Source organism: Schistocerca piceifrons, chromosome 1, assembly GCF_021461385.2.
Source record: "Schistocerca piceifrons isolate TAMUIC-IGC-003096 chromosome 1, iqSchPice1.1, whole genome shotgun sequence".
Lineage (NCBI taxonomy): Eukaryota > Metazoa > Arthropoda > Insecta > Orthoptera > Acrididae > Schistocerca > Schistocerca piceifrons.
This window is the reverse complement of record NC_060138.1, coordinates 1,130,258,425-1,130,282,033: the sequence shown is the minus strand read 5'-3', so window position 1 is coordinate 1,130,282,033 and position 23,609 is coordinate 1,130,258,425. Positions and strand designations below refer to the sequence as shown.

General features: G+C 40.5%; 1 non-coding gene across 1 annotated transcript; it reads right to left on the bottom strand.

Annotated features, from left to right (window-relative positions):
• Positions 1–404: 404 nt before the first annotated feature.
• Positions 405–479, bottom strand: Trnas-cga. Its single transcript has one exon. It is a non-coding gene; the product is annotated as a tRNA-Ser (tRNA).
• Between the last annotated feature and the right edge of the window lie 23,130 nt (positions 480–23,609).

The window sequence follows — 23,609 nt, the reverse complement described above, 5'->3', positions numbered from 1 at the left end:
GCCTGTGGTTCTGTCAGTGTGATCATGTGATGTATCTGACCCCAGGAATGTGTCAATAAAGTTTCCCCTTCCTGGGACAATAAATTCACGGTGTTCTTATTTCAATTTCCAGGAGTGTATAAGGTAACTTGTAATTGAATTCATGTACCTATATTGATTTTTCCCTATCGCAACACCTTTCAGGTCCCTCTCCATTTAAACTATGATTGCCGAGTGTCCTAGTTTGTGGGAAAAAATGAAAGCCTCAGAACATTAAATAATGTTGTTTGATCTTTGGTAAAAAGGGAGTGTTCAGATTTACTGTGGATTTAGTGAAATTGTGGGAGGTAGTAAATGTAGTCTTGTGAAAGCCTCCCAGGAATGGAAACAGTCTAATTTAAAACTTCCTGGCAGATTAAAACTGTGTGCCCGACCGAGACTCGAACTCGGGACCTTTGCCTTTCGCGGGCAAATGCTCTACCAACTGAGCTACCGAAGCACAACTCAGGCCCGGTACTCACAGCTTTACTTCTGCCAGTACCTCGTCTCCTACCTTGCCCGCGAAAGGCAAAAGTCCTGAGTTCGCGTCTCGGTCGGGCACACAGTTTTAATCTGCCAGGAAGTTTCATATCAGCACACACTCCTCTGCAGAGTGAAAATCTCATTCTAGTCTAATTTAAAGTTTTGTGGAGTTTCAAAGTCTCCTATTTAACCATTTACTTGAAAGTAGAAGACTGTGGTAATAAAGAGAATTTGCAGTTTCTTTTAAAGATTAAGAGCTCTTAGAACTGAGGCTTATAAAGTGTTGCTTAGTTAATGATCATAGTGTTGCCTGTAGTGTATTGTACAAGGTGAGTCAGTTTCTTGCAAATTTGTCAAGATTATGTTTCCTGTAGTAAAAGTGGAAAACTGCAATAGTGGCTAGTTACATATCCATGTTTGCTAAGTGTTTGTATGTCTTGTGTATTGGAAGTACATATTAATAGTATAACAGGATCCACAGTTTGTCAATTGTGCTAATGCTAGGTAACAAGTAAAGGGAAGACCACTATTTATGAAAACAATAATTTCTTTATTCAAAGATAGGGAGAAGCAACCTGTTAGTGGATTCCAATTAACTTTCATTTTAAATAGTAAAGTACTTAACTGAGAGAGACTTAACCTATGTCCAATTTATGATTCTGCAGTGAATGTTAATAGTAACGTTATAAAACTTATTTGGTTTGAATAAGCCTTGAAAGTAATAGTGTGTTCCGTTATCTGTTATATTTATGCAAATAGTCTGTCCTGCTCTGTCAGCTTCCAATCTTAACCGTGAACATATGCAGGTGCCATAGTTCATTGCACTCGCTTGTGGTAAAGTATAGGTTGTGTTTGTCCGTTAAAGTTACTAATAACTATTTTCTTGAACAAGAATGTTAATCATTCTCTTGCCTAATTAGGCTGGCGACCGTTTTCCTTGTTTTCTAAACAGTGTATCTAGGTAAAACATTATTTGTTACTGTTTGGATAATTACGTAGTTCTGACTTTCACTTCCGATAAGCCACCTCCGTTAGGTACAACGCGGTCAATATAACAAAATTCCTCTCAGAGGGTAACACTGCACTGCTTCTTCATACTATAATTACTAGAATAAGAATAATTTCTTTATACAAACTGCCTTAGGCTTTGAGGTTGTGGTATAGTAGTGGCAGACGGTAGTGTTATAATGAGTGTAAAGAATGGCAGCTAACTCTAAATATAGATAAATGTAAATTAATGCAGATTAATAGGAAAAAGAATCCTGTAATGTTTGAATACTCCATTAGTAGTGTAGCGCTTGACACAGTCACGTCGATTAAATATTTGGGCGTAACACTGCAGAGCCATATGAAGTGGGACAAGCATGTAATGGCAGTTGTGGGGAAGGCGGATAGTCGTCTTCGGTTCATTGGTAGAATTTTGGGAAGATGTAGTTCATCTGTAAAGGAGACCGCTTATAAAACACTAATACGACCTATTCTTGAGTACTGCTCGAGCGTTTGGGATCCCTACCAGGTTGGTTTGAGGGAAGACATAGAAGCAATTCAGAGGCGGGCTGCTAGATTTGTTACTGGTAGGTTTGATCATCACGCGAGTGTTACGGAAATGCTTCAGGAACTCGGGTGGGAGTCTCTAGAGGAAAGGAGGCGTTCTTTTCGTGAATCGCTGCTGAGGAAATTTAGAGAACCAGCATTTGAGGCTGACTGCAGTACAATTTTTCTGCTGTCAACTTACATTTCGCGGAAAGACCTCAAAGATAAGATAAGAGAGATTAGGGCTCGTGCAGAGGCATATAGGCAGTCATTTATCTCTCGTTCTGTTTGGGAGGGGAACAGGGAGAGAAGATGATAGTTGTGGTACGAGGTACCCTCCACCACGCACCGTATGGTGGATTGCGGAGTATGTATGTAAATGTAGATGGGAAGGGAGCAATCTGCTAGGTCATCGGTCCAACTGCTTAGTGTTTTTAATAGTAATAACAGAAGGTTATCATTTAGGCGCGAAACTTCCGAACACAGCAGCCAATCGCAGAGAAGGACCACAATTTAGGCGGTGTTCCTCACGATACCCCTACGGAACAAACCATCTGCCATCGGTACCTCACATCACATTGCGTCATCTCCCCACTGCTGCCTCCTCAACTGCTCTAAGAAGAACTTCTGGTAGCCAAATATGATGGCTGTAAAGCTGGAAATATTACAATACTTGTTTTTATTTTTAACACAACTGTGTAATGTGCTACATGCCATCCGCTTTAATGTCAAACCGCTACGTTTAATACAGTCATAATGGAACAGGACGCGCAACAGCAAGCTCTTTGAAGACCAGAAGGTGACAGTCTTACTGCTGAAACCGGCCATCAGTAGGAAATCGTATTGAATGCGATCTCGGCTATTAAAAGTTTCTTCAAAGCTCTAAAATCCATGTCAAGAGGGATTTTTAATAAGTCTTAAAACGGTAGTGGTTTGAGTTAAACTTTCTTAAACCACAATTGTGGCTAGTCGCTGCTTGAATTATAAACCTGGTACTTCTAATAAGACTGCGTTTCTCAACATGTCAAATTTTTACAAATTAGCATAAAACTCTTTGAACAGAAAATCAACAAAGTACGGCGGGAGCCAGATTAGAGTGTTGTCGAGCAACAGTCGGCACATAACCGTGTCTTATTGGGTGGGCGGTGGAACTTTCCAGAGGGGTCCAGAGTCGTAGCGGCAGTGACGGAGAGAGACAGTCGTCGGCCGCTACTTGGCGCTAACTCGGCTAACAGGCGGCTAAATGAGAAGTTTGAGTGGGGGCGGTGGCGGCGGCGGCGTTCCGCGCCCCCAACTAAATCAAGCCGCCGCCTCCGCCTTGGCGCCGCTGCTCCTGCTGTTGCTGCTGGGGCGCCGCTGCTGGTTCGGCGAGCTGTCTGCGCCTCCCGCTTCGTGCGAGTCTGACGATTCGTCGCATTGGACACCTATCTAGGACTGTCGATAAAATGTCGTTGTATCAGTATTTCAGCATTTCTTCGAAAAAGTATCGATATACAGGGTGGTCCATTGACAGTGACCGCGCCGAATATCTCACGAAATAAGCGTCAAACGAAGAAACTAGAAAGAACGAAACTTATCTAGCTTGAAGGAGGAAACCAGATGGCGCTATGGTTGGCCCGCTAGATGGTGCTGCCATAGGTCAAACGGATATAAACTGCGTTTTTTAAAATAGGAACCCCATTTTTTATTACATTTTCGTGTATTACATAAAGAAACATGAATGTTTTAGTTGGACCACTTTTTTCGCTTTATGATAGATGGCGCTGTAATAGTCACAAACATATGGCTCACAATTTTACGCGAACAGTTGGTAACAGGTTGGTTTTTTAAATTAAAATACAGAACGTAGCTACGTTTGAACATTTTGTTTCGGTTGTTCCAATGTGGTACATGTACCTTTGTGAACTTATCATTTCTGAGAAGGCATGCTGTTACAGCGTGATTACCTGTAAATACCATATTAATGCAATAAATGCTCAAAATGATGTCCGTCAACCTCAATGCATTTCGCAATATGTCCAACGACATTCCTCTCAACACGGAGCAGTTCGCCTTCCGTAATGTTCGCACATGCATTGACAATGCGCTGGCGCATGTCATCAAGGCGTTGTCGGTGGATCACGATAGCAAATATCCAACTTTCCCCACATAAATAAATCCGAGGACGTCAGAGCCGGTGAACGTGAGGGCCATGGTATGGTGCTTCGACGCCCAACCCACCTGTCATGAAATATGCTATTCAATACCGCTTCAACCGCACGCGAGCTATGTGCCGGACATCCATCAAGTTGGAAGTACAGCGTCATTCTGTCATGCAGTGAAACATCTTGTAGTAACATCGGTAGAACATTACGTAGGAAATCAGCATACACTGCACCATTTAGATTGACATCGATAAAATGAGGGCCAATTATCCTTCCTCCCATAATGCCGCACCATACATTAACCCGCCAAGGTCGCTGACGTTGTTGTGACTTGGCAAGACAGCCAAGCCACTATGAGGTAGCCGAAAGGCACGCGTTTAAGCTCACGCAGGCTGGCGTGAGGTCTGGAACAGTTAAAAGAGTTGAGTCTAGTAAAAAAGTACGTAGCTTCTGGAATACTTATCTTTAATCCATAATTGGTGAACATCGGTCTGACGGTACATGCATCACAAGATAAATAGCAAATGATAATGGCGCCTTGCTAGGTCGTAGCAAATGACGTAGATGAAGGCTATGCTAACTATCGTCTCGGCAAATGAGAGCGTAATTTGTCAGTGAACCATCGCTAGCAAAGTCGGCTATACAACTAGGGTCGAGTGCTGGGAAGTGTCTCTAGACCTGCCGTGTGGCGGGGCTCGGTCTGCAATCACTGACAGTGGCGACACGCGGGTCCGACATATACTAACGGACCGCGGCCGATTTAAAGGCTACCACCTAGCAAGTGTGGTGCCTGGCAGTGACACCACAGACGTTCCACTTGTCGCAACCATAGTGGATTTTCCGCTGCCCAATAGTGCATATTATGCCGGTTTACGTTACCGCTGTTGGTGAATGACGCTTCGTCGCTAAATAGAACGCGTGCAAAAAATCTGTCATCGTCCCGTAATTTCTCTTGTGCCCAGTGGCAGAACTGTACACGACGTTCAAAGTCGTCGCCATGCAATTCCTGGTGCATAGAAATATGGTACGCGTGCAATCGATGTTGATGTAGCATTCTCAACGCTGACGTTTTTAAGATTCCCGATTCTCGCCCAATTTGTCTGCTACTGGTGTGCGGATTAGCCGCGACAGCAGCTAAAACACCTACTTGGGCATCATCATTTGTTGCAGGTCGTGGTTGACGTTTCACATGTGGCTGAACACTTCCTGTTTCCTTAAGTAACGTAACTATCCAGCGAACGGTCCAGACACTTGGATGATGTCTTCCAGGATACCGAGCAACATACATAGCACACGCCCGTTGGGCATTTTGATCACAATAGCTATACATCAACACGATATCGACCTTTCCCGCAATTGGTAAACGGTCCATTTTAACACGGGTAATGTATGACGAAGGAAATACCGTCCGCACTGGCGGATTGTTATGTGATACCACGTACTTATACGTTTGTTACCATTACAGCACCATCTATCACAAAGCGAAAAAAGTGGTCCAACTAAAACATTCATATTTCTTCACGTACTACACGAATATGTAATAAAAAATGGGGGTTCCTATTTCAAAAAACGCAATCGGTATCCGTTTGACCTATTGCACCGCCGTCTAGCGGGCCAACCATAGCACCATTTGGTTCCCTCCTTCAAGCTAGACGAATTTCGTTCTTTGTATTTTTTTCGTTTGACGCTTATTTCGTGAGATATTTGGCGCGGTCACTATGAATGGACCACCCTGTATACGGAAGAGCCAGAGATACTTGATATCGTGTAGGGCCCCCGCGAGCACGGCTAGGTGCCGCCACATGACGTGGAATCGACTCGACTAACGTCTGAAGTGATTCTGATGGGAACTGATATCATGAATCCTGCAGCGTTGTCCATAAATCCGTAGTAGGACGATGTGGTGGAGATCTCTTCTGAACAGCACGTTGCAAGGCATCCCAGACATGCTGAATAATGTTCATGTCTGGGGAGTTTGGTGGCCAGCGGAAGTGTTTAAACAAGGCAGAGTGTTCCTGAAGCCACTCTGTAGCAATTCTGGACATGTGGGGTGTCGCATTGTCCTGCTGTGATTGCCCAAGTCTGTGGGAATGCACGACGGACATGAATGGATGCAGGTGATCAGACAGGATGCTTACGTACGTGTCACCTGTCGGAGTCGTATGTAGACGCATCAGGGGTCCCATATCACTCCAACTGCACGCGCCCGACACTATTACAGAGCCTCCAGCAGCTTGAACAGTCCCCTGCTGACATGTTTCATCATGTTGTCTTCACACTCGTCCATCCGTTTGACACAATTTGAAACGAGACTCTTTCCACCAGGCAACATGTTTCCAGTCAGCAACAGTCCAATGTCGGTGTTGACGGGCGCAATCGAAGCGTAAAACTTTGCGTTGTGCAGTCTTAATGGTATATGAGTGGGCTTTCGGCTCTGAAATGATGTTTCTTTGAATGGCTCACACGCTGACACTTGTTGATGGCCCAGCATTAATATCTGCATCAATTACCGGAAGGGTTGCACTTCTGTCACGTTGAACGATTCTCTTCAGTCGTCGTTGGTCCCTTTCTTGCAGGATCTTTTTGATGTTTTACCGGATTCCTGATATTCGCGGTACACTCGTGAAATGGTTGTAGCCGAAAATCCCCACTTCACCGCTACCGGAGAAGCTGTGTCCCATCACTCGTGCGTCGACTGTAACACCACGTTCAGACTCACTTAAATCTGATAACCTACGATTGTAGCAGCAGTAACCGATCTAACAACTGCACCAGACTGGTCTGACACGTCTTCATGCATTTGAAAGAAATCAGTTTTATAACTGCTTCTGGTGCTGGTGGCTGTAGAGTTAGTGCTGGCTACAGAAGACCTATGGATTTCCTACAATCGCACTGCACAAGATCTTTTTCAGTATCAAATCCACTGCTGTACTCGAAAGTATTGCAGACTCAGTAGGAGGAAGGGATGCGAAATGGGCTGTTGTTCTGTATGCATACCTAAGTTATCATTTATACCCCAGTCTGTTCAAAGTGATACTTTCCTTGTCAGTCAGTTTTTATTACGCAGTGAAAAATGTAATTCCAGAATTTGTAACAACGTCACGATGTACCATAGGATCTTTAAAAATGCCACTGGTCTAGGTTAGAGCTCCGTCATTCTTGAGGTATGAAGAAACCTCATTTTTCCTACTTTGAACGAGGCTGAACCTATGTCACATCGACTCATGGCATCCAAAGTATATTGTCACTGATGAATTGTTCTCATTTGCAGTCAGGAGAAAAAGGGAGCTGTGAAAGTGCCCCTTTGTCCGGCTTTAGGAAATACACATTTGAATGTATGCTTCGACAACGACCAATCACGATGACCAGCAAATCTCCATCTTCGCACACAATAACTACAGACCTCTACTGTTGTGTAAGATCCATTGCTGTGATTACAATAAGAATATCCGCGTCATCTTGTGTCTGCTTTGTGTGAATGCCAGCTGCTGCAAAGTTTTCCTTTAGCACTGAGATGAGACGATTTTTATTTTTCATAGTCATTAGGAACTTTTCTAGTGGCGCTGTCGGCATCATTATTTCGTCCAACATCAGATCTAATAACATCTGTTTGCGTGGTCTTCTAGTTCGGTCAGCATATTTAGTATCTTCTAAGGGTAAACATGGAAAATGACTACAACACTGTCCTTTTACTTGAACTTAATAAATGAAACATAACTTCTACAAATTGATAAAAATGACTGATGCGTGGTCAACATGACTCTGTGCAGCAACTGTCCTCTGTCTATGACGTAGGCACACCCTTGCAGATTAGCCTGTTCAGCTGGTGTGAATGCTTTGTATAAAGCAGACTTGGTACCTTTTTTCATTCCATAGACGTCGGAAAGAGATAGCGGATAAGGGGACAGTTCATATTTTAAGAACAATTTCTTCATCAGACTGTTTAGCAATAGTGATTCTTTGAAAAATAATGGTAGGATTGATGAGGATGGTTTCATCATTTATTTCGATTGCATTGTTCATGGTAGAAAGTGGTGAAACTCCGACCTTCCTGTAAAATTCATCAGTTTCAAAGTCACCATCCAGAAATCGATAAACTACATGAAGTCCAATCTCCTTGGCCATGTGCAGTTGATGGTACTGTCTCCTGCAACACCAGTGGTGAGAGATAAGACGTCTGTGACATCAGGAAAAGGATAGCTTTGCGTAAACTGGACCATTATTTTTTTCGAATCACTTGTATCTCTTTTAGTCCTTGATTCGCTCACTTCCACAAGCTGCTCTGAACTAGTGAATACACATCATTTCCTGACATATATTTTAGAGGGAAGTCATTCCTTTAGTTCACCTATACAGAATACTTTCACTAACCCCACGACCATGAGTCAGTCCTCTAGCTGTTTTCATTGTCCTCAGTAGGGACTGCTCAGTCGTCATATCGGTCTATGTTCCACATCAAAATTTGCTGGTCCTTCGTTCTTTTAAGCTACCACCTTCGAGTATTTCATATTCCTAAGCACTCATTTCATCTTTCAAGTTGTGCATGTCTTGTAGGTAAAAGTAGCAACGTCTGGCATACAAAAAATTCCGCTAGCGTGAAAGTACGGAAACATTTGATAGATAACTTGGAGATTCCATTTCCCTGCTCTTTCACCTTCAATGTATACCTTAACAAGTCTAACCATTTCAAAGTACTTAATCCATAGCTTTGAAGTAGCACCACGGTTAGCTAAGGCTTGGAGCTGTGGAGAAAATTTGGTTTTTGATTCCTTTACGTACTCTTTTTCGTATGCTAACAAAATCAGTGATGTGACTCCATCATTTATGAGTTCTGCAAGATTTTCTAGGAGGTATGAGGCTAAATGCATTGTCACAAACATAATTTTCGCCAAGGTGATATGGGCTAATGTATGTGTTCTAATTGCTCTCAAAAAGGCATGTCCAGTCAGTATTCTCTCTGTTGATTGCAGTGCATATATTGAATCGAACAAGTCCTTCAACACATTGCCATCCATTAAGCAGCCTACACCTTTCAAGAACAGTATCAGAAGGTGAAACCCACCTATCCTAATGATATTATAAAAATCGGGATCTCCTTGTTGGCAAGCTGCTATAAATCTTACCTTTAAGTATAGAAGCTGGTTGTAGGTTTTCACAGTAGCTTGTTGATTGGTTCAAGTGGCTCTGAGAACTTTGGGACTTAACTTCTGAGGTCATCAGTCCCCTACAACTTAGAACTACTTAAACCTAACTAACCTAAGGACATCACACACATCCATGCCCGAGGCAGTATTCGAACCTGCGACCATAGCGGTCGCTCGGTTCCAAACAGTAGCGCCTAGAACCGCTCGGCCACTCCGGCCGGCGTTTGGTGATTCATCAATTTGCTCTGCTCTACGGAGCTGAATAAACTGTGTATACGGTACTGTGATCAGAAAGTGCAGCGTTTATAAATGGCAGGTAAGCAACATAGTATGCCCACACACTCACCGTCGTCGCGACTGCACAGGTATCGCTTCGCAGTTTACCCCCTGGCAACGGAGCTGATCTCAAAAGTTAGTATATATATTGTCCCGGCTGGTTAAGAACAATTATCTGCCGTATGGGTCGGGCATAAAACATCTCTGAATCACGTTGTGAGCAGCGCGGAATTAGTCGAGCTGTCTAAGGCGCTGCAGTCATGGACTGTGCGGCTGGTCCCGGCGGAGGTTCGAGTCTTCCCTCGGGCATGGGTGTGTGTGTTTATCCTTAGGATAATTTAGGTTAAGTAGTGTTTAAGCTTAGGGACTGATGACCTTAGCAGTTAAGTCCCATAAGATTTCACACACACACACAATGACGTTGTGAATCTAGTCGTGTGAACTAGCAGTTGAAGATATTTCATACACTTTCAACCACGACGGATCCAAAGACAATTTTGTTTTTGTTTTTATTACTCTAGTGTAAGATATTAATTGAGTTCCATTCTGTTTTTACTAATTTGTTTCCCTGAGTAATTTGATTTAGTTACTTTAGCAGTCTGTGTGCATTCGTTGAATCCTATTAAATCTGTTTGTAAAACGGTTTATCAGCTTTCTTCAATAACCCTCGAATGTTCACAAACATTACTGCCTATGTACTAGCTGATTATGGAATTTAGTAAACACTGGGAATGTCACGTATATTTCTATTTTATTGACACAATTAAGTTCTTAAGTTATTGAGATATGGCACCGGGAGATCAGTAAAATGAGAGTTGATCCTAGTGTTTATTGTTTCGGTATGATAACAGTCAGTCAGCACTACATTCCTTCGTGTACCTATCACCAAAGATATGCTTTCCCATGTAACTATCCTTTACCATTAATGTCCGATAAATTATAAATATGTGTCTGGGCCTTACAATGTCTAAGCTTCTCAATACTTACGTCACGGTATTAATTATGGGTTCGAATCCTTTCAATGTCTGTTTATCACAAGTTTAATCTTTTAACGGGCGCTACTTTTCACATCTCGTTTATTAGCGGAATCACCTTGACAACGAACGGCAAAGATACTAGTGACCAACCTGTTTTTCATCAGCCTTGGGTCTACGAATGTACACTTCATGTAAACATTTATCGTGGTTCTGGCAATACGCAGCCACCATGTCTGTTATCAGCTAGATTCTGTTGAAAAATGCTGCACCAAAACCATCTCCACATAGCTGAGCCTGTTTCCTAACTGTACCTTTCATCTCTATTTTCGTCGCCTGATGAACAGAATTTTATGATGAGGCAGTTGTTATTGTCACCTTGCATAATTTGCAGGAACACCCATTCCACACAAAAAACAATGTTTTTTGAAGCAGAAATACTCAGGGATATCTTAATTCTCCTGAAGATGTGCTGTGTTCAGCAGCTTTCTTCCGCTGAGCAGCTACCATTCTTTTTTTTATATAACTTTTCTAAGACGAAACATGTATTCTCACAAATGTTTTAACTGCCAATACAGCTTTCTTGCTATCATTTCTGTTTGTACTAGCATCTCGTAAAGTTTCTATTCCTGTTTCCTCTACTACTTTCACTGTACCCTCATTCAAGTCCTTTTGACGAATAAAACTCTTATCAATGGACATTGTGACCGAGTCGTTGCAGTGCATCTCAACGAAAACACTCAGAAACGAATTTACTTCACGCCATTAAAGCGAGAGTTAAAGACATGGCCGCTGCAGTGAATGTAAACAAATGTTTAGGCATCAAAACCTATCCCGCCACACAAAGAAGGACTTCTTCGGTTTGACAGATAAACAATGAGTGTTAGCAAAGGGAGGAGGTGGGGAGTGGGGCGCAGACAGAGAGAGAGAGAGAGAGGGAGAGAGAGGGAGAGAGAGAGGGAGAGAGTGGGGGTGTGCAGTTAAGCTACAGTGTCACAAAGAACAAAAAGAAGAGCTTTTTCTACGGTTTAGCCAACGGCCTTGGTACAGTGGTAACACCGGTTCCAGTTAGATCACCGATGTTAAGCACTGTCGGGCTGGGCTAGCACTCGGATGGGTGACCATCCGGTCTGCCGAGCGCTGTTGCCAAGCGGGGTGCACTGACATACAGCCGGGAGAGCGGTGTGCTGACCATATGCCCCTCCATATCGGCATCTATAATCCGTTCATCATAAGAATAAACCTGATGTAAACATTGCGCTATGTATTCTTCCGCGTTTGCTGGAACCTCATTGTATTTCCATTTCACGTGGGACTGCAGTCAAGCTGTCTCGAGTACTGTCAAGTACAACAATGAGGGCTTGTTTTGTGCTGTGCGTTACCCGCACATCGATTTACCGATAATACGGGACAACAGCTTTAGCGGCTTATTTAACTTGGACAACACTGGCCGGTCAGCTGGTACAGCTAGCCTGCAGTGACGTAGCCATCTGTTGTTCACACGTAAAAAGAGACGAGCAGATAAGCAATACAGCTTTAAATGTGATTTAATTTTTAAGCAGAATGAAATAATAAACTGCAAATCTCCCACAATGCACCCCTTAGACGTTGTTGTTGTGTTGTTGCGGTCTTCAGTCCTGAGAATGGTTTGATGCAGCTCTCCTTGCTGCTCTGTCCTGTAAAAGCTTCTTCATCTCCCGGTACCTACTGCAGCCTACATCCTTCTGAATCTGCTTAGTGTATTCATCTCTTGGCCTCCCTCTACGATTTTTACCCTCCACGCTGCCCTCCAGTACTAATTTGGTGATCCCTTGATGCCTCAGAACATGTCCTACCAACCGATCCCTTCTTCTAGTCAAGTTGTGCCACAAACTCCTCTTCTCCCCAGTTCTATTCAATACCTCATCATTAGTAATGTGATCTACCCACCTAATCTTCAGCATTCTTCTGTAGCACCGCATTTCGAAAGCTTCTATTCTCTTCTTGTCTAAACTATTTATCGTCCATGTTTAACTTCCCCTTAGACGACTGCACGAAAACCGCAACACGTTATCGTTTTCACCTGAGGCACTATTGTTATTAAAAACAAGAATGATGAAAATTCCTGACTTAACCGCAGTTTAATTTTTCTGCATAAGCTTTGTGTAATGTAAGAGAGTATTGAAGGATTTTACCGTATAGTTAAAAATTGAAGCCACTGAAGGTATTGCTCACAGTCAGTCGTCTGGTAATGTCTTAGCTCCTTATTAAATGAACAGCACCAGTCTGCTTTTGTGTTACAATATTAAGTTTATTGTGTTAACCGGTTTTTGCTTACAAGACCATCTCCAGGCATTAGCTCCTAGTTCCTTCCTTATCCGAATTCAAGAAATAGGTTCCAGCTTTGGAAGTGTCACCTGCTACGTTGATAGTCCACGAAGCCAACCAGGCGCAGCATTTTATCTTCTTCTATTATGACGATCGTGCTATATCCCGCCAGCGTTCGGCAGTGACGTGTGAAAAAGCTGCGAGCGTTAGTTCCAGTGCGTCTGGCAACTTAACAGTCTTGCCACTTCACGGAACAAACCCCGCAACTTAGCTCCAGATCAGTCCTATTGGGTTCATATTGTAATGGTACAGTAGCAAATGTAAAAATAAAGCATTTGTATGGTGTGCTCGATGCTGTGAAAATGATTATTTTTCATGTTTCTACGATACGTATATACCTCTGTGGTATAAAATGATGGACATAGTCCAAATACAGAGGATTTGGTTCATCATTTTTGCCTTAAAAATTAAATTGTTATTTGTTTTTAATTTAAACAACTTTTATGAACAGTATTTCATAAAACATCGATAGTTAAGAATTTGTATTTGAAATGGAAACAGAAATTTCGCGTCCAATATGTAGCTAGAACCAAAACGAGGTGCACTATTCACAAAAAATGATGATGAGATTTATAATTACGGGATGTAGATATTTCATATCGAACGAGGAAAAGAAGAAGATACTAGGCAGATCTGAACTAACGCACGAATAACCGAATTTGGTTTACACCCCATAACGCTACCGCCTGTGCAACACGTTCTATGAGAATCAATTCGTCATCTGCATTATGTACAACGCTGGGAAAACTTCAAAGCCGATTATCTCCGTGAATTTATGAAAAACAATGAGAACAGCCTATTTCTCGGCACTTTACTCAGCCATTCTTATACTGCGCACCAACAGCGCCAAAATCAGAGCACAACGCTGCTGAGGTTGTAACAGTACAGGATTTCTGAAATAAAAACTACGTGGCTGAAGCGCGAGTAAAAAAAAAAAAAAAACGCTGATAGCTGTTATACGTTTCAATATCTTAAAGTTTCATTTAACCTAACTTAGTAATAAGATATCTAACACATAAGTAGGACCTACTTCCAAGAGTATAACAGCACCAGCGTACGTGTGCTACGACTTCGGACCAATCATCGCGTTTGTGTTTGTTTACAGCAGGTTTGTTCTTGTGATGGACGGATTATAGTGACATCTGTTGGCTCAGGATGACATGGCGACCGATCGCCACCGTTGGGCCTTCATGGTCTGTTCGGGCAGAGTTTAGTTAGTTTATTCTACGGTTTGCCAGGTTTGTTGTTGTTGTGGTCTTCAGTCCTGAGACTGGTTTGATGCAGCTCTCCGTGCTACTCTATCCTGTGCAAGCTTCTTCATCTCCCAGTACCTACTGCAACCTACATCCTTCTGAATCTGCTTAGTGTATTGATCTCTTGGTCTCCCTCTACGATTTTTACCCTCCACGCTGCCCTCCAATGCTAAATTTGTGATCCCTTGATGCCTCAAAACATGTCCTACCAACCGATCCCTTCTTCTAGTCAAGTTGTGCCACAAACTTCTCTTCTCCCCAATCCTATTCAATACCTCCTCATTAGTTACGTGATCTACCCACCTTATCTTCAGCATTCTTCTGTAACACCACATTTCGAAAGCTTCTATTCTCTTCTTGTCCAAACTGGTTATCGTCCATGTTTCACGGTTTGCCAGGTAAACACATTTAAAGGCAAGGAACTCCAGGTGAAATAATTCACTTGAGTGGAAAATTGCAACTTACATAACTTTTTTTGCTACTTTCCAAAAATTAACGACTTTCAACTATATTTGAACAATGTTTTGCGTGAAAACCATGCATAATATGAAAAAAATGTTACAGACATAATTTTAAGGTAACATGCACCGCTTTATTTTACTACTGGGTCACTTTTTGTGTAAAAAAACTTGCTTTGCAAGTTGTAAACTGAAAACCAATAAAAAAGCTTTTTTTGGTTATAGATCTTTTCTCATATTTTCGGGGAAAATTTTTGTTGGAGAGTTTCAGATTCTCATTCAGTGCCGCAAGAAGCATAAAGTGATTCACTAAAAACAATTACACCAAAATTTTCCACTTCAAACCGTTTTTGCGCTATGGCCTATGCAGACGTGTCCGGGCCACGTGGATAGGCCACGCGCTTGCAGGGGTCTAGTTCCTCTACTCAAATTCCTTTGTCTGAATCTGTTTTTCTGCTCTGTACTATTAGTCAAATTGCTTTTCGGTATCCTGTATACTAAAAAAAAAAAAAATGCGTAGCCTTTGCCCGTCTGCATGTTAATGAGAGTAACGTGTTGGAATTTGAAGTAAATTGGTCAAGAACATCTCGAGGAGTTTGCAAACAATGTTGAACAACGTCTTGTTTTTGTATAGGGTGTCCCTGGACGTTGGTCAGTATTGAAAGATATGGCCGAAACGCTCATTTCAAGCAAAAAACTTCATGTGGACATAGTCATCCGTCCCACTGAGAATTTTTTCCTAGTGCATAATATTTAATGTGCAACTGTTTTTGAGTGAGCAGCATACACGTATGTACCTTATCCTCACTAGATAACATCCAGAGGTACTCACAGAAGCAACAAACCGTGCCCTTCCAAGAGTGACCTAATGCACTGAAGCTGATGGTGGAATATTCATTCGAACATTTATTGTGTAGTGTATAACATCTGTAATGTTACGTGTACGATGATGGTTAGAGGTGAGTGTGTTAAAAATACATATTTTTCAGTGGATACTTCGTAAAACACAGGCTGTAAATTTTACTAACTGTTGTATATGCGTACTACCTATAACTAATAGTGTATTCGATATTAGAGAAAGTAAATAACAATGTACCGTAAGTGTATTCTACCTCGAAAACCATTCGGAATAGAGTATATGTCCATATGAAGTTTTTTGCTTTAAATGAACGTTCCTCTCCTATTCCTGAACAATGAGCATTTCTCCTCGGACACCATGTGTGGTAGTGTAGAGTACCCATAGTCAACATAATTTTTAAATGGCATTACGATTAAAAACTTTATTTACTAACATATTTTCATTAGCTAAACGCTTTTTGAGACAGTGCCACAATCACTGCGGGGATTCTTCCAAAATGAAGTTGTAAGATAAACTTTCGAGACCAGTCACTGTTATCGCTAACTACATTCGGCTCGCGGTAAACAGTCTGAAAATCTACGGACAATATATGTTTATTCTGAAAACAAGCGTGACTGCTTTTCTAGTAGGCGTGTCCTAACAAAAGCAAATGATACCGACACCAGTGAAGCACTTCCAAACCGCGAGTAGGAGAGAAAATATTTACCCTGTAAACACCAAACGCTGCACTGCGGCGAGGTTTAACGCCACACAGAATCCATTAATATAGGACTCTGCGAGAATACAGTTGTTCGTTTCACCATATTTCGACTGTAGACGTCAGAACAATTTTACTCCCAATTTTATCGCTCAACAATCTTTCTTTTTAGCGTTATTTTGTATTAGTGGCCAGTCGGTAAGAAACTCGAAAAGATGAAGATTGTAACGCTATTATCGATATTACCAATGTTTCTCTTAACTAACTCCTTTCTCTGTTTTTACTTAATGTGGCTGTATAACCATGTTCTGTGATGTGACATCTATTTAAAGGTTTAGTTGTTGTTTATGAGCAAGAAATGTAATTATAATTAACCTTTGGAAATAATTTCAAAAATAGCGTGTTCTAAATATTTAAAACGTTAAAAATTCATTTGTAATACTTTTTCATGCATTGGAAAATTAAGTTCCTAACCGTGTAAAGCACGGAAAGAAGCCCCTATGCCACGAATTTGGTTTGGTGGGAATATAAAAGATGGAATTGGCTGTTGAACTGCGAGGCTCCTTTGTGGCATGTGTTAGTCGGTGGCTAGACATGATCCAGAACAGTTACTGGCTAGTAGACTGTTAAGATATAATTATTGTACAGGTTTTTAAGTAATAGTGTTCGTAATATTATTTGTAGATAGTTAATAGTGTTTCTCATATTGTGTTGTAACTGAAGTATTCAGCCTTGATTCGAGTCTACTGATAGATTACTTTCAAGGTACCCACTTTAACTATTGGGCCGGATTTACGTTTCATATTACAATTACTGCGCTAATGAGTGAACTTGCCAGCTATGTAACATTTTTGCTATAGTAAGCAATGGGCTACAACTGTTCAAACTATACTGGATCCAAATACAACAAGTTCCATTTGAAGTAAATAGTAGAAGCAAGTAAATGCTCCTTGGGAATGCAAATAATAATAGTAATAGAGACCGTAGTTACATTTCAAGAACAGTATTTTCCAATTATTAAACTGACAAAAGAACCCTTTGTCCAAGTTAGTAGTGCAGCACCAGTAGTAATAATTTGCATATAATGATCTTTTGCTTCCTACTGTAATACACGGATAGTAAGAATTAATGAGAGCCAGATGTTGCCTGAAAGTGTTAATACTCCTCCTGTGTAGTTCCTGTCAAACCATTGGAACATTACTCACTACATCACGCTGCTGTCTTCTACGTTTTCATCAAAACTGAATTCTAATATCAAATAAAAGCCATCTTAATATTTAACTTACTTTATGAACAGTGCTAGTACTTGTTACAACTTTGCCTAATTAGGCTGTTGACCGTTTCCTTCTGAGTAATTACAGTTTACTTTATTACTAATAGAACCTTGGTTCGTTCTGGATTGTTTTTTATTGTTTCCTTTCAATAGGAATCTTTCGAGAGACGAAAAACAGTCAAATACCTTTCCATTACAGACAGTTACGGTCACAAGTTAAAATCCTTTCACAGGAGTAACGCCATCGGTGTATTGCTAAATTAGTAGTATCCGGTGGTGTTATGAGGTGAGAAAAGCTAAAAATGGTGGTTCATATTAACTGTAAAACCAGGATTTTTGCTCAGTGTAAGGGAAAGGGAAGTTCCCTGATTAGAACAGTCACGTGATTCCAAGAAAATTGAAATCACTCTTTTACACCAATATCAGCGCAGGAGGATTGCGTACGTGAGCTACTTTGACTATGAACACAAATGGTCAGTTCATGACAAACGTAACGGAACGAACAGAGAAATATTTTGGGTATCGGACTTGCGGAATGTAAAGTGCGATTTAGGAGTTATGAATTGTGTTGTGGAAAGCGATTAGCATAAAAGAAATTTGAGAAACGTAGCAACATGAAGGTGTAAGTAGTGGCATCTCAGAGAGACGAATAGGAAAAAAAAACTGATACAAAGCACAAGATTGTATTGATTAATCAAGAACACTAGAAGTAAACTTAATCAGTGCTATTTATGTAAATAAAGTGCTGGCCAATACTATCCGTCGAGATATACTTTTGCTAACACTCGTTAATAGAAATGAGAGCTTCAAAACCATGTAATGCATTAAACAGAAGCAACAGTAATCACAGTCACATGTTATAAAGACGATTGGTTTGTCCATTAGATAGGTTACATTAAGCACTAGTAGTTAGCCTACTTTTTGGCTACTGAATTCATTGATCAACGTGTGCCTACCGAACCAAGTAATCCAGCAAAAGACCGAGAATGACACGTATAAAACGGCGTGATAAACATTTCCATGTATAACACTTGTATTAGCGACTAAATTTATCAAAGCTTTTACTCTTGCTACAACACTTGTAGCTGATAATTTCTCATTCCCAAGAAACAAGGACATCATAGTATCCTAAATGAAGCACCATGTCAAAACAAATGAAACGTTTTAGTGATATTACATCGCCGTAGGCGTCTAGAAGTTTTATTCTACTGCTGCAAGCGGAAAGAAAAGCTATAATTGGAGGATAGCGTATTGGCACGGTTTTGGAAGAATGCGTATCTTTTATGCAAGAGTGATAAAGCTATCTTGATCATATTTGAACTGAAGAGATATCAGATCTTTCTTTTCAGCCCATGCCGATCTTCGCAAAAGGTCAGTCTAGATTTCGTATCCAGTTTATTAGGGAACTGCGGTGTTCAACGAATAAATTATTTACCTAAGAAAAACTGACAATGCATACGGTTGCCAGAGAAATCAAATGAGAAGAAAGTACGATTCGATAATCAAATAACACCTGCCTACCTGTTTGAGAAAGTGAATGCATCCGTAAAATTTGTTCCTTCCTATCTGTGCGGCTGGTAAAGCAACCAGTCTAAGATTTTAGATGAAATACGAAAATAAAAACCTCCGTAAGCAAGACTGAATTCGTATTTGGACTGCAATTGTTTTATTAACATCTCGAGTAGAAAAGACAGAGAAACACATAACAGCTACTACCTTCAGATACCATATGGTGTTTAGGAATTGATAAGAATATTTAACTAGTCTGAGGTAGATGTAGTATAATAATTACTTACGCCGAACAATCGAAACTATTGCCAGAAAAAGTGAATGACTGCCAAAAAAGGCTGGGTATTGTTGTTGCCTAACGACTGATCAGACATAATTGCGATGGTAAAAGGAAAGCTAGTAACAGAATACAGTTGTAGGAGAGCGTGGTCAAAAGAAATGCCTCAGAATTTTTCATTCTGTTCTCAGCATCAGTTGAGGTGTTACATGCCAGGCGTATTAATCGGTGACTTTTCCCGCTTCGGTGACACAAGTTGCAACTTTCTACCGTTAGAGGATTCCGACTTATATCACTTAACATGGCGGTGTGTAACTCAACTGTGTCGATGTGTGAGAAAAAGCGTGTTGTAATCATGTTTCTAACCGCAGAAAACTTCGTCCACACATGGAACACCATCTCCTCCTCTATGACAATGCGAGACCACACATTAGCGCCGCAACATCTGCAACAATCCGATGCTTTGGGTTCATCGTCGTCGATCATCCTCCACACAGACTCTGTTTGACCCTATTCGATATTCATTTGTTTCCAAACGACACCTTCCACGACATAGCTTCGCGAGTGATGAAGTGGTACAGACACAGGTAAGGTTGTGGCTCCAAATACACACATAAAATAGCTAATTCACAGAATAAAATTAAAACCATGTGGTCAGTTATGAAGGAACTGTCTTGTCAGCAGCACAATGTCGACGTTATAAAGTCAGTTCGTAGTAAAAATATTTCTTTTACTGATAAATCAGATAAATATGTACAGTATTTAACAATAATTTTCTTAGGATTGCTGGTGAATTGAATAAAAATTTAGTTTCTACAGGGAATCATATAACTCTCTTGGAAAATGCCTTTCCGATATTGATGTCTGAAATACTCCTCTGTGATATAGACAAGGGGGAGATTGAGTTCATAATTAAATCACTGAAGACTAAGGACTCTCATGGATTTGATGGAGTGCCTAGAAGAAGATTAAAATACCGTGCAGCACATGTTAGTCCTGTATTTAGCCATATCTGTAATGTTTCCTTTAAGAATGGTCAGATTCCTGAATGATTAAAGTACTCAGTTGTAAATTTGCTTTATAAAAAGGGAGAAAGGGATAATGTAGACTATCCTATACTAATTTCTAAGCCATCAGTGTTAGCTGAAGTTATTGAAATGGATGTGTACGTAAGGATAATTGATCACTTTGTATCACATAATTTGCTACAAAATTTACAGTTCGGCTTTAGAATTCGTTTAACTACTGAAAATCCTATATTCTCATTACTCTGTGTAGTATTGACTGTATTAAACAAAAGGTTTCGAAACCCAGGCATATATTTTTATTTAATTAAGGCGTTTGATTGTTTGTTGATCACAAAATATTACTCCAGAAGTTGGACCATTATGGTCTACGAGGAGTAGCTCACACTTGGTTCAACTCTTACTTCAACAACAGACAGCAAAATGTGTGTGAGAATAGTTTGCGATGTGGGGTCTGAGTGGGTTATGGTCAAATGGGGGGGAGTGCCTTAGGGATCACTGATGGGGCCACTTATGTTCATTATTTATATACTGTAAATGATATGCCCTCTCGTACTATGGGTAACTCTAAAATATTTCTGTTTGTTGATGACATTAGACCGAGTTGTGTGCAACATTGGATCGGTTTCAAACAGTGCTGTTCATGACAGAACTTCATGGCTTGTAGAAAATAAGCTAACTCTAAATCACAGTAAGACTCAGTTTTTACAGTTTCTAACACACAATTCAGCAAAACCCGACGTTTTAATTTCACAGAATGTACATATGATTAGTGAAACTGAACAGTTCAAATTTCTAGATGTTTAGACAGATTGTAAACTGTTGTGGAAAGCCCACGTTCAGAATCTTGTTCAGAGACTTAATGCGGCCATTTTTACTTTTTGAACGGTATCTGAGGTATCATGAAAATTTGTCTACTTTGCTTACTTTCATTCGCTTATGTCATATGGTATTATACAGGGTGATTCAAAAAGTATACCACAACTTTAAAAATGTGTATTTAATGAAAGAAACATAATATAACCTTCTGTTGTACATCATTACAAAGAGTATTTAAAAAGGTTTTTTTTTTCACTCAAAAACACGAGCAATATCAACCCGATACTGCAACTTGTTCCACACTCTCTATAGCATATCAGGCGTAACAGTTTGGATAGCTGCTGTTATTTCTCGTTTCAAATCATCAATGGTGGCTGGGAGACGTGGCCGAAACACCATATCCTTAACATACCCCCATAAGAAAAAATCGCAGGGAGTAAGATCAGGGCTTCTTGGAGGCCAGTGATGAAGTGCTCTGTCACGGGCTGCCTGGCGGCCGATCCATCGCCTCGGGTAGTTGACGTTCAGGTTTCATAATTAACCTTTTTCGTAGGACTCTCCATACAGTTGATTGTGGAATTTGCAGCTCTCTGCTGGCTCTGCGAGTCGATTTTCCTGGGCTGCGAACAAATGCTTGCTGGATGCGTGCTACATTTTCATCACTCGTTCTCGGCCGTCCAGAACTTCTCCCTTTGCACAAACACCCATTCTCTGTAAACTGTTTATGCCAACGTTTAATACACCACCCATCAGGAGGTTTAACACCATACTTCGTTCGAAATGCGCGCTGAACAACTGTCGTCGATTCATTTCTGCCGTACTCAATAACACAAAAAGCTTTCTGTTGAGCAGTCGCCATCTTAGCATCAACTGACGCTGACGCCTAGTGAACAGCGCCTCAAGCGAACAAATGTACAACTAAATGAAACTTTATAGCTCCCTTAATTCGCCGACAGATAGTGCTTAGCTCTGCCTTTTGTCGTTGCAGAGTTTTAAATTCTTAAAGTTGTGGTATTCTTTTTGAATCACCCTGTATTTTGGGGTAACTCATCCCATTCTAAAAGGATATTTTTGGCTCAGAAACGGGCAATAAGTGTAAGTTCGCGAACCTCTTGTCGATCCCTGTTCACTAGTCTGGGTATTTTGACATTGACCTCTCAATATATATATTCTTTATTGTCGTTCCTTGCTAACAATATCAGTTTATTACCAAGAATAAGCAGCTTTCACTCAGTTAATACTCGGCAGAAATCCAACCTGCATTTGGATCGAACTTCCTTAACTCTTGTGCAGATACTGCTGCATCCATTTTCAATAATATAACATAACAATTCAAAAATCTTAGCAGTAATCCACGCGCTTTCAAATCGAAACTGAAGACTTTCTTCATGGGTCACTCCCTATTCTGTTGAGGAGTTCCTTGAAAACTTAAGCTGATTCTTACGTTATACTGCTGACTTCGTTTATTTAAACTTATGCTTGACTTCTCTTGGGTTCACAAACATTTTATTTTTATGTTCTTAGTTTTATGTTGTCATTTCGTGTACCGCACGTTCCATGAGCTTTGAGATTTGCTCCTGAATTTGGTCCCACGGAACGTGACGTGTAAATAAATAACAAAGTCAGACATTTTAGAGTGATGGTATCAATAAATTGGTTTTCCTTAGGGAGAAATTTATTTGTCCTATATATATATATATATATATATATATATATATATATATATATATGAAGAACATAGACATAGAACGTTGACAACGTTTGCTTTATTTTAAATGGCTTAAGAGTTTTCACGTACAAAATTCGGAGGCATTACTTTACAGTATGTCCTCGTATGTTAATCAGAGTTATTTATCTGTAATTCTTATAACCTTTTTCTTCCTTTCTTGTGAACTGTTGGTGTACATTCTACTTTCCAAACTTGCGAGATTGTCTCACCATTTCAATATTTTTCAGATATGTTGATCAAAATTTATCATGATATACGCGTATCTGTGTTCTCGCGAGGGGAACACAGCAAGTGCCATAACTCTATTTCCCAGAAACTTCGTTCAGTGGAAGAGGAGTCATAATAAACTATCATATGTCTCGGCTTATCCGTAAATTCTCCACCATTTCTGAGGAAATGATGGTCAAAGTTTTCGAGGTAATTTATTTACCTTTTAGATGGTGAATCTTCCCATTGTAGATGTGGCGCATTGGCTAGCAGCGGAATTTTACATTTTGTGCTGTTCGAAATCCGATTATTACTTTTATTTTTTATTTTCATTTACCTACCCACATCTGTAGCAGTGTACTAGAAGAATATGTTCCAAATCACATTGAAATGACGTTGCTGTTATTCGCCTATTAACTGTATGTCTGATGAATGAATTTAAATAAAAAAAATAATCGGAAAAATGGGCGGGCACCCAATACATTCATTGGGGAATTTCAAATCGATCATGTAGCAATTTCATACCCTAACTACAAAGGTATTTTTATTGTCCAAGTTGGGAAA